Raw genomic sequence first — 21,090 nt, forward strand, 5'->3', positions numbered from 1 at the left:
CTTGATTGACCATGTTATTACCGTTTATCTCTACTACTTATGTGTGTGTTGTCATTGTTTTTCCATAGTTGCAGAGCAAGTGATCGCCAGGAAACCGCTTCATAGCCAAAGATGGTGTAGAGCAGGGGTATTCAACTCTAACCCTACAAGTTCCGGAGCATGCTGGTTTTCTGTTTTATCTGATAATTAATTGCACCCACCTGGTGTCCCAGGTCTAAATCGGTCCCCCTGATTAGAGGGGAACATTAAAAAAATGCAGTGGAACTGGTTTATTATTTATCAAACAACCATACATGAACAAAAGACAATAATCAGACGCACACACATTTCAACAAACATCAATGACATCATACCTGTTCAGACCCACATGTTCCCACCACAACCATACATATCACATATGTCTCAACCACACTCATCCTTCATCCCCTGGCCTCAAATTGCACTGTTCTATTTTTCTCTGTAGCACACACCTTTTCAATATTTAAATAATAGTGATGGAGAATCATTTGATTTCCAGTTTTTAAGTAGATACTTTTCTTGTCAATGATTTTGAAAAAAAATATTGGTCCACCCCATTGGGTATCCCACAGCATCCTCATATGCCATGTCTTGAAATATGCACATAGACGGGTTAATGGTGCCGGAGCAGAAGTCAGACGTTTTACGTGCCCCCAACCAATTGTGTTTTTTCTGTTCGTTTATCTGCGTTTTCTAACTTTATTTTTTGTAACTTATTTTGTATATAATGCTGCCCCTACCGTTTTCTTATGACCGAAAAGAACTTCTAGACATCAGGACTGCGATTACTCACCACGGACTAGCAGAATCCTTTTTCTTCTTTCACGACTCTGACAAACCCAAGTCGGAGGATATACGTCTCCCTCGGGAACAGGCCCCGACCCCCGTGATCTGCGTGAAGAGGAGGCGGAGAAAGAGAGGCCGGAGAGAGGGCTGCCTTCTGAGAATTCGGAGGCTATCGAATAAACCCCCACTTCCCTCAATTCTGATAGCAAACATGCAATCTTTGGACAATAAAATCGACGAGTTATGGGGAAGACTAAACTACCAACGGGACATTAAAAACTATAACATCTTATGCTTCAGGGAGTCGTGGCTGAACGACGACAATATCAACACAGCTGGCTGGTTATACGATGTACCGGCAGGATAGAACAGCGGCGTCTGGTAAGACAAGGGGTGGCGGACTATGTATTTTTGTAAATAATAGCTGGTGCACGATATCTAAGGAAGTCTCGTGCTATTGCTCGCCTGAGGTTGAGTATATCATGATAAGCTATAGACCACACTACCTACCCAGAGAGTTCTCATCTGTGTCCTTCGTAGCTGTTAATAGTGTTGAATGAGCTGTATTCCGCCATAAGCAAACAAGAACACACTCACCCAGAGGTGGTGCTCATAGTAGCCGGGGACTTTAATGCAGAGAAATTTAAATCCATTTTACCAAATTTCTATCAGCATGTTAAATGTGCAACCAGAGGGAAAATAACTCTGGACCACCTATACTCCACACATAGAGACACATACAAAGCTCTCCCTCGCCCTCCATTTGGCAAATCTGACCATAAATCCATCCTTCTGATTCCTACTTACAACCAAAAAATTAAAGCAGGAAACACCAGTGACTAGATCAATAAAAAAGTGGTCAGATGAAGCAGATGCTAAGCTACAGGACTGTTTTGCTAGCACAGACTGGAATATGTTCCGGGACTCCACCACTGGCATTGAGGAGTACACCACATCTGTCATTGGCTTCATCAATAAGTGCATCTATGACGTCGTCCCCACAGTGACCGCACATACATACCCCAACCAGAAGCCATGGATTACAGGCAGCATCGGCACTGAGCTAAAGGCTAAAGCTGCCGCTTTCAAGGAGCGGGACTCTAACCCGGAAGCTTCTAAGAAATCCCGCTATGCCCTCTGACGAACCATTAAACAGGCAAAGCGTCAATACAGGATTAAGATCGAGTCGTACTACACCGGCTCTGACGCTCGTCAGATGTGGCAGGGCTAGCAAACCATTACAGACTACAAAGGGAAGCACAGCCTAGAGTTGCCCAGTGACACGAGCCTACCAGATGACACGAGCCTACGAAACTACTTTTATGCTCGCTTTGAGATAAATAACACTGAAACATGCATGAGAGCACCAGTTGTTCCGGAAGACTGTGTGATCATGCTCTCCGCAGCCGATGTGAGTAAGACCTTAAGACAGGTCAACATTCACAAGGCCGCAGGGCCAGACGGATTACCAGAATGTGTCCTGCGAGCATGCGCTGACCAACTGGCAAGTGTTTTCACTGACATTTTCAACCTCTCCCTGTACGAGTCTGTAATACCAACATGTTTTAAGCAGACCACCATAGTGCATGTGCCCAAGAATACTAAGGTAACCTGCCTAAATGACTACCGACCCGTAGCACTCACGTCTGTAGCCATGAAGTGCTTTGAAAGGCTGGCCGTGGCTCACATCAACACCATCATCCCAGAAACCCAAGACCCACTCCAATGTGCATACCACTCCAACAGATCCAATGATGCAATCTTTATTGCACTCCACATTGCCCTTTCCCACCTGGACAAAAGGAACACCTATGTGAGAATGCTATTCATTGACTACAGCTCAGCGTTCAACACCATTGTGCCCTCAAAGCTCATCGCTAAGCTAAGGACCCTGGGACTAAACACCTCCCTCTGCAACTGGGTCCTGGACTTCCTGATGGGCCACCCCCAGGTGGTAAGCATAGGTAACAACACATCCGCCCAGCTGATCCTCAACACAGGGGCCCCTCAGGGGTGCATGCTCAGCCCTCTCCTGTACTCCCTGTTCACTCATGACTGCATGGCCAGGTACGACTCCAACACCATCATTAAATTTGCCAATGACACAACAGTGGTAGGCCTGATCACCGACAACAACGAGACAGCCAATAGGGAGGAGGTCAGAGACCTGGCCATGTGCTGCCAGGACAGCAACCTCTCCCTCAATGTGATCAAGACAAAGGAGATGATTGTGGACTACAGGAAAAAGAGGACCGAGCACGCCCCCATTCTCATCGACGGGGCTGCAGTGGAGCAGGTTGAGAGCTTCAAGTTTCTTGGTGTCCAAATCACCAACAAACTAACATGGTCCAAGCACACCAAGACAGTCGTGAAGCGGGCACGACAAAACTTATTCCCCCTCAGGAAACTGAAAAGATTTGGCATGTGTCCTCAAAAGGTTCTACAGCTGCACCATCGAGAGCATCCTGGGGGGGGAATTGTTGCATTATGAGCTGAAGTCAAAGATTCCATATTGACAAATAGTATGTCAGAAAAAAGTATAGGAAACTGACAGATTGTCTTTTTATACAGATGGAAATGTTCCTGATGAATGCTGTTTCCAGTAGTACCAAAGAAGAATCCCCAAACAATTAATTGTGGCATATGAAATGACCAGATCTGACTGCACTCATAAGGGGGTCATGTATGTAGCCTAAAATAAGTTTCCTTGTCATACATAGTTTACATACACACACACTACACCTATAGTAGTGATATTTATTTTGATATTTTCCAGGTTGATCACGAAAAAAAACTACCCCATTTGTGCCAATCCAGATGAGCCTTTGATTGACAGGATCATGAAGGCCATCGATGAGAGTAAATTCAAGTAACCACTTCACTGGAAGAAGGCTAAAGTCTGAGCATGTATAAACTCCGGCTCCTACTTCATTGTCAGCTCTGCTTAGAATAACTGTTTTACTTTGACAAAAACTGTAGTGATGTAGTGACAAAAACTTTTAAATGATATGCTAGCAATCATGATAATCACTTAGATGTATAACACATGTAATGAACATGTTATGAACATGAAATACGTTGTATAACTCAAAAGGGCTTACCAAGAAAAACTTCAAAAAGGACTAATTCGAGGCAGAAAATAGTTGCCGCTCTTAACAAAAAGTCAGGATGAGTACATTGTTCAGGATGAGTACAGTTGACTGACGTTTTGACATCAAGCTGACATCTTCCTCAAGGCGACCTGACAATTGCACTTAGCTCATATTTATAGCCTAGTGGCCTTCTGAGACACAACAATGTAAAAATACAAATATCATGATTCAAGGTAAATAAATTGCAATTTAGCACACAATAAGAAGAAGACAAATCAGGTGTCTAGTTGATTTTTTAAACATTTTTATTTCACCTTTATTTAACCAGGTAGGCTAGTTGAACAAGTTCTCATTTGCAACTGCGACCTGGCCAAGATAAAGCAAAGCAGTTCGACACATACAACAACACAGCGTTACACATGGAATAAACAAACATACAATCAATAATACAGTAGAAAAATCTATATACAGCATGTGCAAATGAGGTAGGATAAGAGAGGTAGGGCAATAAATAGGCTATGTTGGCAAATTAATTACAATATAGCAATTAAACACTGGAATGGTAGGATGTGCAGAAGATGAATGTGCAAGTTGAGATACTGGGGTGCAAAGGCCCAAGATAAATAAATAACTAAATACAGTATGGGGATGAGGTAGATTGGATGGGCTATTTACAGAAGAGCTATGAACAGGTGCAGTGATCTGTGAGCTGCTCTGAGAGCTGGTGCTTAAAGCTAGTGAGGGAGGTAAGAGTCTCCAGCTTCAGAGATTTTTGCAGTTCGTTCCAGTCATTGGCAGCAGAGAACTGGAAGGAGAGGCGGCCAAAGGAAGAATTGGCTTTGGGGGTGACCAGTGAGATATACCTGCTGGAGCGTGTGCTACGGGTGGGTGCTGCTATGGTGACCAGTGAGCTGAGATAAGGTGGGGCTTTACCTAGCAAAGACTTGTAGATGACCTGGAGCCAGTGGGTTTAGTGACGAGTATGAAGCGAGGGCCAGCCAACGAGAGCATACAGGTTGCAGTGGTGGGTAGTATATGGGGCTTTGGTGACAAAACGGATGGCACTGTGATAGACTGCATCCAATTTGTTGAGTAGAGTGTTGGAGGCTATTTTGTAAATGACATCGCCAAAGTCGAAGGATTGGTAGGATGGTCAGTTTTACGAGGGTATGTTTGGCAGCATGAGTGAAGGATGCTTTGTTGCGAAATAGGAAGCCAATTCTCGTCCCAGAACTTTTTTGAGTTTGTACTACAGGATGCAAATTTCTGTTTGAAAAAGCTAGCCTTAGCTTTCCTAACTGCCTGTGTATATTGGTTCCTAACTTCCCTGAAAAGTTGCATATCACGGGGGCTATTCGATGCTAATGCAGAACGCCAGGATGTTTTTTGTGCTGGTCAAGGGCAGACAGGTCTGGAGTGAACTAAGGGCTATATCTATTCCTAGTTCTACATTTTTTGAATGGAGCATGCTTATTTAAGATGGTGAGGAAGGCACTTTTAAAGAATAACCAGGCATCCTCTACTGAGGGGATGAGGTCAATGTCATTCCAGGATACCCCGGCCAGGTCGATTAGAAAGGCCTGTTCGCTGAATTGTTTTAGGGAGCGTTTGACCGTGATGAGGGGTGGTCATTTGACCGCAGTTCCATTACGGATGCAGGCAATGAGGCAGTGATCGCGGAGATCTTGGTTGAAAACAGCAGAAGTGTATTTGGAGGGTGAGTTAGTTAGGATGATATCTATGAGGGTGCCCGTGTTCACGGATTTGGGTTTTGTACCTGATAGGTTCATCGATAATTTGTGTGAGATTGAGGGCATCAAGCTTAGATTGGTAGGATGGCCGGTGTGTTAAGCATGTCCCAGTTTAGGTCACCTAGCAGCACGAGCCGATACAACAGTGAAATGCTTACTTATAAGCCCTAACCAACAATGCAGTTAAAAAATGTATTAATTAAAAAAATAACATTTTTTTTTTTTTAAACCTATAAAAATAAGAATAAGAAATTACAAAGTTACAAATGAAAGAGCAGCAGTAAAATAACAAAAGCGAGGCTATATACAAGGGGTACCGGCACAGAGTCAATGTGCGGGGGCACCGTTTTTTGAGGTAATATGTGCATGTAGGTAGAGTTATTAAAGTGACTATGCATAGATCACTCCCTTTTCACATACACATTCCCAATACACTTAAAACTGCTATGGTGAAACCCCTTCTGAAGAAAAGTAATCTAGATTCTTGAACTTTTAGCAAATTTCAGCTAATCTGCAACCTTCAATTCTTAAGCAAAATTCTGGAAAAATTGGTTTTCAAAGAGCTGAATGATTTTTTTTAAGTGCCAACTGTATTTTTGACTAATTTCAATCTGGTTTTTGTGCCCACCACTGAGACAGCCTTAAATAGTAAATGATCTTAGAGCCAACAGAGATGCCAAACAGCTCTCCGTCCTTGTACTCTTGGATTTAAGTGCTGCATTTCACACTGTTGACAATGATGTCTTTCTGGACAGACTGGAGAGGTGGGTTGGCCTCTCCTGTCCAGTTCTAAATTGGTTCAAGACCTATTTAACCGGTCAAGAGGTATTTTTCACCCTTGGTGAACATAACTCAGAGAAAATACATATCACATGTGGTGTTCCACAAGGTTCGATATTGGGTCCGGTAATGTTCAGTTTATATGTTACCCCTTGGCAGCATTATCAGAAAGAACAGCATTTATTTACACTAAGGTCAAAGGTGACAGCGCTAGAGCAATGTTTGTCAGACCATGACACATGCCGAAAATCGATATTCTCACAAAATCATCTATTATGACCCTTTCATGGAAAGATGAGACTCACAAACATAATGGTGTTCTCCTTTTTGCAACTTGGGACTTGTCTGAAGCTGGTACAGCCGATCTGCCAAAAATAAGGGGTTAAATACATGTTAATTTTTTTTTTTTACATATAACGTTTCCTGATCTGTCGTCTTTCTCTCAGATATAGGACAGACACTTCAGAACAAACTTCCTTTACATTTATTTGCGGGGACTATCTGTTGTTCCATGTAGTGAATCTGTTATTCAGTGTGTTTGTATGGACTAATAGCAATAAGACCAAATAAACATTTTCAGCAAATGTTTCATATATTTTTTTTATAATTGAAGGGGTCTTAAAATTAAAAATCAAATAGCAAAATGATCCTTGGCATGACCTTCTTAAAACAATTCCATATAGCTTGGTATCTTTTGTTTTTTATCCTCTTATGTTTGTTGTGTAGTATTTCAGTTATTATTTTCATTGTTTTAAATAGTTTTTTCCTGTGAAGAACATCACATTGCATTACATGTCTGAAATGTGCTGTATAATTAAAGCTTGATTTGATTTGATTGTCACAGTGGAGAGCCAAACACAGAAAGTACTGATGTGGAGACTGAGGTTTGGAGAGTTTTGCCGAAAATCTCTGATGGATCCCACTGGACAACCCCTGAACCAGAGACCAGGCAAATAATTACCAACAACGAGATAGCTGAGAGCACACAACTGTCAATGGCTCCACCATCAGATGACAAGGAAAGTGGGTCACACTCCAGCTTTGAGAATTATAACAAGTCATCTTCATCCACAGATCACAATATATCATACCAATAGTATAGGTTAGAGGTTAGAGACAGTAAAAAACCTAGCCATCACATCCTACTTCAATACAGATACATCTGTCTCTCCTCAGAAACAAACTCAACTCATCCCTCAAAGTCAGAATGGCCTGTCAATTGCCCTTAATTTGTGGCTGGTGTTCATGGGTAGGCTATTTTAGTCTATAGGCCTATGTTAGTCAGTTCAGCAAGCTGAATGTATTTGTGATTTAACAACAACACTTCAGATATACAGTATACTGAACAAAAATATAAACTCAACATGCAACAATTTCAAAGATTTTACTGAGATACAGTTCATATGAGGAAATCAGTCAATTGAAATAAATAAATTAGACCCTAATCTATGGATTTCACTTGACTGGGAGTACAGATATGCTGTTGGTCACAGATACTTTTTAAAAAAAGGTAGCGGCGTGGATCAGAAAACCAGTCAGTTTCTGGTGTGACCACCATTTGCCTCATGTAGCGCGACACATCTCCTTCGCATAGAGTTGATCAGGCTGTTGATTGTGGCCTGTGGAATGTTGTCCCACTCTTCAATGGCTGTAAGAAGTTGCTGGATATTGGTGGGAACTGGAACATGCTGTCGTACACGTCAATCCAGAGCATCCCAAACATGCTCAATGGGTGACATGTCTGGTGAGTATGCAGGCCATGGAAGAACTTGGACATTTTCAGCTTCTGGGAATTATGTTCAGATCCTTGCGACATGGGGCTGTGCATTATCATGTTGAAAGATGAGGTGATGGCGGCGGATGAATGGCACGACAATGGGCCTCAGGATCTTGTCACGGTATCCCTGTGCATTCAAATTGCCATTGATAAAATGCAATTATGTTTGTTGTCCATAGTTTATGCCTGGCCACACCATAACCCCACCTCCACAATCAGTAAACCGCTCGCCAACACAACGCCATACACGTGGTCTGCGGTTGTGAGGCGGGTTGGACGTACTGCCAATTCTCTAAAACAACGTTGGAGGCGGCTTATGGTAGAGGAATGAACATTCAATTCTCTGGCAAAAGTTCTGGTGGACATTCCTGAAGTCAGCATGGCAATTGCATTCTCCCTCAAAACGTTAAACATCTGTGGCATTGTGCTGTCAAAAAACTGCCATTTTAGAACAAACTGCACATTTTAGAGTGGCCTTTTATTGTCCCCAGCATAAGGTGCACTTGTGTAATAATAATGCTGTTTAATCAGCTTCTTGATATGCCACACTTATCAGGTGGATGGATTATCTTGGCTGTAAACAAATTTGTGCAAATCATTTCAGAGAAATAAGCTTTTTTGTGCATATAGAACATTTCTGGTCTCTTTAATTTCAGCTCTTGAAACATGGGACCAACACTTTATATGTCGCATTTAGATTTTTGGTTAGTGTAGTTGCATCACAAATAACAGCTTATCAATGACTGATTGACCTTCCCACTAGCCAAAGGTGAACCTGGGCTTGTAGAGAGTGAAGGATGTCACTGCAAGACATGGCAGAAACATAGAGTACAAGTTCTTTGCAACAACAGTGTGTAACTCCACAAAAATCATGTCAGTGTGTGTGTGTGTGTGTGTGTGTGTGCGAACCGTGTTGTCAGTTAAATGGTCAGTATTTATCAGTCATTAACCATTGCTGACATTCCTCCTACTGAAACACTGGCGGATGGCAGGAAGCTGTGTGTGAATGCCACAAGCTACTTTGCGATGTGATCCGGATGTGATCTAACACAATATACAGGACTTATATCATATAATACAAATGTCTTCACTTCATTTTTAGGTTTTCCATTGCTGCTTATTTGTGTGATTTTGTTTTCATAATGGAATAACTGTAATATCCGGTAACTGTGCTTTCTTACTCATATCAGTGGGGACTTTTTTTTTTAAACTTACTCCTTTACTGTTTTTTACATAGCATGCATATTGTGTTAAATATAAGGTATTCACAATTAATCTGACATTTTACAACATATTCCTCTATGTCCTTTTCACCTCTGGGTTGTGTTCATTTTAACTGACCATGTAATAAAACGTAATGAATTTGTTCAGATATTTCCCTCATTTCCTAGGCCATTAAATTACCCAGACTGGGAAGGGACCACAACCACAACCCGTAGCCCAAACACCTCTACAGTGTCCTTTTCCCCAACCACACAAAGAGAGGAACCAATGAGCATGACACCACCAAGGGACTAAGGTGTGGATTTGTATGACTATTATGCGTATGACTATAATGTGAATGATTATGGCAGTTTCCCTGGTGAAAAACAAGCACAAGAACAAGCAGCATTACCTACCCCCAGGCTTTCCAGGACTCTCTAGATCACCAGGGTAACTAACTGCAGCTGTCATTCTCAGTTTACTGTGGTCAGCCAGTGTGTTGTCTGTCATTCTGTGGAGGGATGGGGTTAGTAGTATAGCTATTTTACCCAAACATGCTATTCTGTACCTACCTACACTATTGATAACATGGACTAAACTGAATGTTTATCCTAATCATTACTGGAAGAGTGTGACTAATGCCAAGCTAAATGTATATTTCAGGTCTCTCTCTGTTTCTGTCTCATGCAGGGATTGTCTGCGCTGCATGTGCGTCAATAATGAGCAGGGAAGAATAGCTAAGCTAATCGCTAATGTTGTAGTGTACACATCTCCAACCTGCAACGTCCTGGAGGTTATGTAAGCTTCATTGATGTGCTTTATTACTGTATTATTGTTCATCATATTACTGTATTATTGTACATCATATTACCATATTATTGTTCATTTACTCACCATACACTTTGTTTTATAGTACCTTTATTGTGAATGTTTGACTTCCAAGTGACTACCTCATGAAGCTGGTTGAGAGAATGTCAATCATAACTGTTTCATATTACTCTCCAATGTGGTCCTATGCACAGCGCAACTCCGAAGACGACGGGTCAGAAGATTCGTGTAGACCCCACTCAACCCTGGGCCAAAAGAACTCTGAAGAGATTGCAGTTATCGTCGGACTCCACTTGAGGGAGTAAACCTAATTTCAATGCATCCTTCTGAATGCATCCTCCTCAATGATGCTATGCTGAAAAAGTTGTACTTTATGGTACATTATTTCCACAGCAGACAGTTGTAAGTAAATGCTGCTTATCAAAGAGCTAAATGTGTCAGCCTTTTGACATTTCATATCTGATAAAGATGTTTGATAAGTAATGACTGATTCTTTCCACCCTGGAAATGTTATTTTTAAATATTATTTTTGTTATCTGATTCTGCTAACTGGGCAACTAAACCACTGAGTGAAATTAAAAATGTTACATTTTGATGACAGCTTAAAGTGATTGCAAATAAACTGCTCAGTGCACTCTCTACCACCAATCTTGAGTATTGTAGTTTCCTTCATGACAATTGTAGTATAACCTGGTGTTGTAAATACAAATACAACTAAAACACATGCCAGCAAAGAAAGTAACAGACTACTTATTATAATACATATGGTTTTCCTCTGTGGACAGTTAGTGATTTATGACTGATCAGAGACCTTTTGCAGCATGCTCACTCATAGGGTGAGAATAGTTTCCTTTACAATGTCGCCATCTACTGAACATCAGAGAGGATAGTTGATTATCTTATAAGAAAAAAAAGCTGGTAGTTTGCCATAGTTTTTGGAGTAGCCTACATAACAAGTCATCAGGTGGATGGTGAAATTACTTGAAGTGATGTTATTTTATTTAACGAGGCAAGTCAGTTAAGAACAAATTCTTATTTGCAATGATGGCCTACACCGGCCAACGCTGAGCCAATTCTGCACCGCCCTATGGGACTCCCAATCATGGCCGGTTGCGATAAAGCCTGGAATCGAACCAGGGTGTCTGTAGTGACGCCTCTCGCACTGAGATGCAATGCCTTAGACCGCTGCACTACTTGGGAGCCTGAGGAATCAGTGGCACAACTTTGGTTTTAGAAGTGGGGGGGGGGGGGTATAAACTGGTGGTGGGTCTGGGGGTCCTCCCTCAGAATCGTTTTGGGCATCTAAAGCTAATTTCCTGCATTTCTACTAGGGCTGTCTGTCAAAAAACATAAATTCTTGTTGACCAAGAGTATCAATTGGTAAAACATTTTAAACATGTATTTTTCCATAGACAAACCCTATGTGTTTCAATAAGATCAACTAGGTTTATGTACTGACCTAGTCTGATGCTTTAAGCACGCTGTTTGATTAAATAATTAAGACACACATGACTCAAGAGGGAGCAAGCGATAAAGAGCCTTCTGCCATTAAGCTCCTGAAGTTGCCTGTAATAGGCTACACCAGCGGTCAGCAACCTTTTCCATTTGGAGAGTCAATTTATCTTACAATTTCTACCAATCTGCACCAGTTATGATTTTCATATGCACATTTGTGGAAGTTTAATTTATAATACTCTTTGTATCTCAAAATCATTGTCTGTGGTTAACCTACATTCAAATTATACAAATCTAAAAGTAACTTTTATTGCCATCTAAAAATAGCCTACATAAAGCCAACACAAAAATTTTGCAGCCTGCAGGTCAAAAATATAATTTAAATCACATTGGCTGTGCATGGCCTGTCTGAAACATTGTATCAACAGGGTCGGGTGAACCTCACACTAGCAACGTTGTATAAAATATTCTGGGCTCTCAGAGTTTCCCACGCCAGTGAGCTCAGGACAGACACAGCTGTAGGCTATTTGTGCAAGGGATAAGAATGAATCAGTTATTTTATTAAGTTTCCACTGGATCAGAGCATTACATTTTTCCCTTTCATGCCAAGTGGTTATCAAAAAGAGAGCTGGAACTATTGTTCAAATACTGTACTTTGAGGAACTATCGTCATTCTGAATTGATTCCAAAAAACAGAGTTTGTTTACTTGCTGTTTGAGGTGAAGAAATATTACATTGAGAAGCTCAACAGCTCATTCATTAGTGGTGGTGACTCAAAACAATCAAACATCCCCAACTGGGCACATTTATAGAACTAAATTTGTGTGCAGGCCAGCTAGACTAGTCTTACCTCAACATGATTAGTCAGGTGCGCATCCTTACTCAACATTGACAAGAGCATTTCAAACAAAAGACGATCGATAAATTAAAAACTCATGAATGCAATAAACAATAAAAAAATCTCAAGTGTAGCATAGGTTATGAGTTCTGCAAAACACATGTCCAAGCCGACAATAAGAACAGTAAATAACTAATAATATTTTGAATGCATTAACCAAACAAACACTGGTGTAACGCGCACGCTGGGAGTCGGGAAGCAAGTTCAGGACTGCAAATGAAATAAATAGAACAAAACAAGAAAAACTTAGACATGAAACAAAGTCAATAACACCTGAGAAAAGAACCAAAGGGAGTGACAGATATAGGGGAGGTTAGAACCTGTCGAGCCAGCTGAGGCATGGAAGCCTGACGAGCCAGCTGAGGCGTCGCCGAGAGCTTAGGCAATGGAAGACTGACAAGCCAACCGAGGTTTGAGAACCTGTCGAGCCAGCTGAGGCATCCCCGGTTGCTTTGGCAGGCGCTCTTAGACCCCAATGTCACCAGTCAAAATAAATCCCTTTTGCTTCCCTTTGGTGAGGCATTATTCTGTAACGTGTACACTGGGAGTCTGAAAGCTGGGGAAAGAACCAAAGGGAGTTACAGATATAAGGGAGGTAATCAGGAAGTTGCTGGAGTCCAGGTGAGTGTCATGAGGCGCAGGTGCGCGTAACGATGGTGGCAGGTGTGTGTAATGATGAGACAACTGGCGACAACGAGCACCAGAGAGGAGGAGCAGAAGTAGACATGACAATTGGAGATTAGAAATGATAGGAATTACAGATAAATGTAGGCTACTACTGGTGATATATGTAATGGGGAATTGATAGACACAGCAAAAAATACACACAATAAAGGGAAACAATGAATACCCACAAAATGGTGGGAGAGAACGCATTCTGGAGAGAAAAGTGCCTTGTGCATCTGAGCCACAATCCCCATATTCTTGGACCATGTCAAGACTGTGGCCTCCTCAATGGATTAGTCCACTGAGACAGGTGTCTCATGTGCCACTAATTCTTATAAATCTATTTGTGACCACTGGACAAAAGAAATCTCATGTTTTCAATACATACAGTATTCCATATAAGGCACCCAGACCTTATGAAAGTTGCACAGTATACACTTAATCTTGTAATAAATCAAATCTAGTGATATGTAACTTGACATTTCTGCTATCCATTGTGACATTGTGGGAAGATAACTAACATTCCAATTAACGGCAACGTATTTATTAGCTGCTATAAATACTAGGTTACATAGTTTCTTCTGATAACATTCTCCAGTATCAACATTTCCAGCAAACAAAAACAGGGAAAAGGGAGAATCTGTAGACATGCTGAGATAAAAGAAGACACTTTGACTGAATTCATCCTGCCTTCACAAGATCGTAACATGCAAATATGTCCCCTTTTGTGTTTTACATGATATTCAGTTTCACTGGCATAATAGTACGCTCTATGGATGGTCTTAAACTGCAGTAATTTACGTCTGAGATGATATGAACATGACTTGGCATTCAAACATATCTGTATTCATTCATCATCATCAATACTGTCTCCCAGATCTTCCTTACATTTTTGTTTAGTGTCATCAGGAAAAGCCTATATCAACTTTTGATAAAGTTTGGAAATAAACTTGAGGTTTGTCAAACTGCCTTAAAATAGTTTACATATTTGAAGCTTCTGGCTTGTCCAGTGATTACTGCACAGAGAGAAGGTGTTGTGTCTGCAAAAGTTCACCTCAGCAATGTCACAGACTTGACTTCCATGCTTGCCTGACCCTGCTGAGACCCCTGTCACAATCTGATCCTGCTCAGATGAGGCATGACAAAGAATTACCTTGGTGTACATTTACAGTGCATTCGGAAAGAATTCAGACCCCTTGACTTTTTCCACATTTTGTTATGTTACAGTCTTATTCTAAAATGTATTACATTTCTTTTTTTCCTCATCAATCTACATAACCCCATAATGACAAAGCAAACTTTTTTTTTTATGTATAAGAACAATAAAAAAAAAACATTATTTACATAAGTATTCAGACCCTTTGCTATGACACTAAAAATTGAGCTCAGATGTGTCCTGTTTAGGGTTGCACATTTTGGGGAATATTCAGAGGCAGAACCTTTCTGTGGGAATTAACAGGAATGTATGATAATTAACGGGAGTATATGGGAATTAACGGAAATATATGCAAATTAATATTAATACCATTTAAATGTAGATGTTTTTGCAGTGGATATATTTACCATATCATATGGAGACAGAAACAAACATTTTACTTTATCATAAGTAGACATAATTGCAAATGATTAAATCCTTCCAATACAATTTTTTATTAACTAAACAATTTAGTTACGACTTGCACTTTAATTAAATTAGTTGACTCTTCACATTTCACTGAACAACAAAATAAAGGGAATATTGAATGATCCCCAATGATCAATCGCATCTCCCAAAAACATTTTCAACATACATCTGTAAAATGATAGTCTAGAAACTAAAGCTTTGGTTGTCTTCCTCTCAGGCTTCCATGTCTTCTCCCTGGACCCTCTCAGTGTCCACCTCTTGAACATCAGACTCTGAGGCCTCATCTTCACTGTCACTTTCCAGCCTTGTTGAGAATGGCTCATTGTCAGACTCAAAAAGCCTCAAATTTTCCCGGATGGCCACCAATTTTTCAACCCGTGTATTGGTTAGCCTGTTGCGTGCTATGGTGTGTGTGTGTGTTCCAAAACAAGGACCAATTATGCTCTGAGGCGACTGATGTTGGTGGGATTTGGAGGATGATGGAGGCAACAGGGGAAAGAGCCTCAGATCCACAAAGTCCCTTCCAGCAGGTGGCTGATGAGATACAGTGGAGAGAACAAGTATTTGATAACCTGCAAAATCGGCAGTGTTTCCTACTTACAAAGCATGTAGAGGTCTGTAATTTTTATCATAGGTACACTTCAACTGTGAGAGATGGAATCTAAAACAAAAATCCAGAAAATCACATTGTATGATTTTTAAGTAAATAATTTGCATTTTATTGCATGACATAAGTACATCAGAAAAGCAGAACTTAATATTTGGTACAGAAACCTTTGTTTGCAGTTACAGAGATCATACGTTTCCTGTAGTTCTTGACCAGGTTTGCACACACTGCAGCAGGGATTTTGGCCCACTCCTCCATACAGACCTTCTCCAGATCCTTCAGGTTTCGGGGCTGTCGCTGGGCAATACGGACTTTCAGCTCCCTCCAAAGATTTTCTATTGGGTTCAGGTCTGGAGACTGGCTAGGCCACTCCAGGACCTTGAGATGCTTCTTACGGAGCCACTCCTTAATTGCCCTGGCTGTGTGTTTCGGGTCGTTGTCATGCTGGAAGACCCAGCCACGACCCATCTTCAATGCTCTTACCGAGGGAAGGAGGTTGTTGGCCAAGATCTCGCGATACATGGCCCCATCCATCCTCCCCTCAATACGGTGCAGTCGTCCTGTCCCCTTTGCAGAAAAGCATCCCCAAAGAAGGATGTTTTCACCTCCATGCTTCACGGTTGGGATGGTGTTCTTGGGGTTGTACTCATCCTTCTTCTTCCTCCAAACACGGCGAGTGGAGTTTAGACCAAAAAAGCTCTATTTTTGTCTCATCAGACCACATGACCTTCTCCCATTCCTCCTCTGGATCATCCAGATGGTCATTGGCAAACTTCAGACGGGCCTGGACATGCGCTGGCTTGAGCAGGGGGACCTTGCGTGCGCTGCAGGATTTTAATCCATGACGGTGTAGTGTGTTACTAATGGTTTTCTTTGAGACTGTGGTCCCAGCTCTCTTCAGGTCATTGACCAGGTCCTGCCGTGTAGTTCTGGGCTGATCCCTCACCTTCCTCATGATCATTGATGCCCCACGATCTTGCATGGAGCCCCAGACCGAGGGTGATTGACCGTCATCTTGAACTTCTTCCATTTTCTAATAATTGCGCCAACAGTTGTTGCCTTCTCACCAAGCTGCTTGCATATTGTCCTGTAGCCCATCCCAGAATTGTGCAGGTCTACAATTTTATCCCTGATGTCCTTACACAGCTCTCTGGACTTGGCCATTGTGGAGCGGTTGGAGTCTGTTTGATTGAGTGTGTGGACAGGTGTCTTTTATACAGGTAACGAGTTCAAACAGGTGCAGTTAATACAGGTAATGAGTGGAGAACAGGAGGGCTTCTTAAAGAAAAATGAACAGGTCTGTGAGAGCCGGAATTCTTACTGGTTGGTAGGTGATCAAATACTTATGTCATGCAATAAAATGCAAATTATTTACTTAAAAATCATACAATGTGATTTTCTGGATTTTTGTTTTAGATTCCGTCTCTCACAGTTGAAGTGTACCTATGATAAAAATTACAGACCTCTACATGCTTTGTAAGTAGGAAAACCTGCAAAATCGGCAGTGTATCAAATACTTGTTCTCCCCACTGTATGTTGGCACGACTGCCATATTGCATCTCCATCCTAAAGCCCTTGCTTGGTTGTGTACTTCGCCAGACTGCCAAGAACCTTGCCCTCATCCAGGCCAAGGTGGTGAGACACGGTAGTGATGACACCATAGGCCTTGTTGATCTCTGCACCAGACAGGATGCTCTTTCCAGCATACTTGGGGTCCAACATGTATGCTGCGGCGTGTATGGGCTTCAGGCAGAAGTCTTTGCGCTTCTTGATGCATTTCAGAACTGCAGTTTCCTCTGCTTGGAGCAACAGTGAAGTAGGCAGGGCAGTACGGATTTCTTCTCTTACATCTGCAAGCAATCAGACAGGATGGCATTGTCTCAATCTGTACAATGGCTACTGCTATAGTTTTCAGGCTGCTTACCACTCTCTCCCAAAATTCATAATCCAGGAGGATCCTCTTGATGGAGCTGTTCATATCGGCACACTGTGATATGGCCATTTCTTGGAGAGAATCCTTCCCCTCCAGAAGATTGTCAAACATGATGACAACACCACCCCAATGTGTGTTGCTGGGCAGCTTCAATGTGGTGCTCTTATTCTTGTCACTTTGCTTGGTGAGGTAGATTGCTGCTATAACTTGATCCTTCACATACCTAACCATTTCTTTGGCTCTCTTGTAGAGTGTATCCATTGTTTTCAGTGCCATGATGTCCTTGAGGAGCAGATTTAATGCATGAGCAGTCCAGCAAGGGGTGTGATGTGAGGGTAGTACTCCTCCACTTTAGACCAGGCAGCCTTCATGTTCTCAGCATTCTGTCACCAGTGCAAATACCTTCTGTGGTCCAAGGTCATTGATGACTGCCTTCAGCTCTGCAATGTAGAGACCGGTGTGTCTGTTGTCCCTTGTGTCTGTGCTCTTGTAGTGTACTGGTTGAGGGGTGGAGATGATGTAGTTAATTATTCCTTGCCCACGAACATTCGACCACCCGCCAGAGATGATTGCAATACAGTCTGCTTTCTCTATGATTTGCTTCACTTGAACTCTGTTGAACTCTGCAACCAGCAAATGAGTAGATAAAGCATGTCTGGTTGGAGAGGTGTATGCTGGGCGAAGAACATTCAGAAATCTCTTCCAATACACATTGCCTGTGAGCATCAGAGGTGAACCAGTTGCATACACAGCTCGAGCAAGACATTCATCAGCATTTCTCTGACTACGTTCCTCCATTGAGTCAACAAAACTTCTGATTCCATGAGGACCACGAGCTGTTGCTATCGATAAGGACTCTGATTCATAATTTTCACCTTGAATAGAAGTAGAGGGACTTTTGTCAGATGTTGCTTGTTGTGAGCGCTGAGGGAACTTTATGTACTTGGCCAGATGATTCTGCATCTTTGTTGCATTCTTTACATATGATTTGGCACAGTATTTGAAAATGTACACAGCTTTTCCTTCTACATTAGCTGCAGTGAAATGTCTCCACACATCAGATAGTGCCCGTGGCATTTTCCTGTAAAGATTAGATTATAATTTTTTTTTAATCACTAATACAATTCCATGTACAGAGAAATAGTTAAGCAGTTAGCTTAAACAACTCCTTTGTAAGATAAATGTTTTAAAATGAAACATGTATGGAAACAGGTGAATTAACACTCCTCAGTTAGCAGGCTCAAGCAAGCTAAACCCCACATGGTAGCAAAAACTAACTAGCAGAAATTGTTAACAAGTTAGAAATTATTTAAACACACTTTGCTGTAGGCTACTATTTACTAGTTAACAAAAAATCATGTATGTCTTATAAAAATATATTCACCCCACCCAGTATTGTATTGAAAACTTACCAGAAAGCATGTAGTCCTTGGCTCAGACAGTGTAGTGGTGTGGGCTCAATAGCTTCTCATTAGAGTGCAAGATCTTGAGAATCAGCTGTACACATGATGGAAGAGTGCACTGCACATATGATGCAAGAATGCACTGTGCATGCAAAAGGTTGCAATTCCATTGAATTGGGGATGGTTTAACCAAAATATGCCACAAGACCTAGAATTGCCTTATGTGTATCCCACAAAAAAAAGGTTCACTGTTATAAGCTAACTTTTTTGATGAATTTAAGCAAAATTCCCCAAATTCCCGTACATAACTTACCATGGAAGATTTCCGGAAAAATACTGGAAATTTACCGGAAAGTTTCTGACCCTTTGCAACCCTCATCCTTGAGATGTTTCTACAACTTGATTAGAGTCCACCTGTGGTAAATTCAATTGATTGGAGATGATTTGGAAAAACACACAGCTGTTTATATAAGGTCCCACAGTTGACAGTGCATGTCAAAGCACAAACCAAGCCATGAGGTCAAAGGAATTGCCCGTAGAGCTCAGAGACAGGATTGTGTCGAGGCACAGATCTGGGGAAGGGTACCAAAACATTTATGCAGCATTGAAGGTCCACAAGAACACAATGTCCTCCATCATTCTTAAATGGAAGAAGATTGGAACCAAGACTCTTCCTAGAGCTGGCCGCATGGCCAAACTAAGCAATCGGGGGAGAAGGACCTTGGTCAAGGAGGTGACCAAGAACCCGATGGTCACTCTGACAGAGCTCCATAGCTCCTCTGTTGAGATGAGAGAACCTTCCAAAAGGACAACAATCTCTGCAGCACTCCACCAATCAGGCCTTTATGTTAGAGTGGCCAGATGGAAGCCACTCCTCAGTAAAAGGCAAATCACACCTCGCTTGGAGTTTACCAAAAGGCAACTAAATGACAGACCATGAGAAACAAGATTCTCTGGTCTGAAGAAACCAAGATTGACGCTTGGCCTGAATGCCAAGCGTCACGTCTGGAGGAAACCTGGCACCATCTTTACGGTGAAGCATAGTTGTGGCAGCATCATGCTGTGTGGGGAGACTAGTCAGGGTTGAGGGAAAGATGAACGGAGCAAAGTACAGAGAGATCCTTGATCTCAGGACAAGTCTCTGAATGTCCTTGAGTGGCCCAGCCAGAGCCTGGACTTGAACCCAAACAAACATCTCTGGAGAGACCTGAAAATAGCTGTGCAGCAATGCTCCCCATCCAACCTGACAGAGCTTGAGAGGATCTACAGAGAAGAATGGGAGAAACTTCCCAAATACAGCTGTGTCAAGCTTGTAGCATCATACCCAAGAAGACTCGAGGCTGTAATTGCTGCCAAAGGTGCTTCAACAAAGTACTGAGTAAAGAGTCTGAATACTTATGTAAATAGGATATTTCCGTTTTATTATTTTAATACAATTGCAAAAATGTATTAAAACCTGTTTTTGCTTTGTCATTATGGGGCATTGTGTGAAGATTGATTAGGGGAAAAAAACGATTTAATACATTTTAGAATAAGGCTGTAACGTAACAAAATGTGGAAAAAGTCAAGAGGTCTGAATACTTTCCGAATGCACTGTATACATGATTTTATCCAAGAATAGAATCAAAGGTTCAATAACTGAAATGACCATTGTTCCCAGATCCCAGACTGTACCCATCAACTCAAGATGGGACTTTGTATCCATTCACTGATTGTTATAATATACTGCAAAATTCACCTGAGCTCCGTAGACTGGTCTTCCCTGGCTGTCTGACACAGCTGGGACCCCTGTCACCATCTGATCCTGCTGATCATGATGAGCATAGTATTGTATACTGACTGTGCACCATGGCAGTGTAGTCTGTAGAACTATTTATACCATGTAAGTGTGAAAAATAGACAATTAGCTAGGGAAACTGACAGATCAATAACGTTACATTACTATACTGACTCTAATAAAAACTCACATTGTGCTGTCAAAAAACGTCCGAATATCAGTCTTCAATCGTTTGGCAGCTGGTTTCATCGTTTGATTCAGGTCTAGCGTGATTGAGGCAAAAATAATAGCTAAAGTTAGTGAGCTAGCTAGCTGACGTTAGCCAACTTTTGGGTAGCTCTAATGGTACATCAACTGACGAAAACTAGCCAAGTGAATTTACTTCTGTTGAAACGGGACAAAAAGGCTACTAAATATTTCCATACACACAACAGCTGTTAAGATACAGCTACCTGACAGATAGAGAGACTACAGGTGAACTGGCTGTGGTAG

Source organism: Salmo trutta, chromosome 5 (genome assembly GCF_901001165.1).
Source record: "Salmo trutta chromosome 5, fSalTru1.1, whole genome shotgun sequence".
Classification (NCBI taxonomy): Eukaryota; Metazoa; Chordata; class Actinopteri; order Salmoniformes; family Salmonidae; genus Salmo; species Salmo trutta.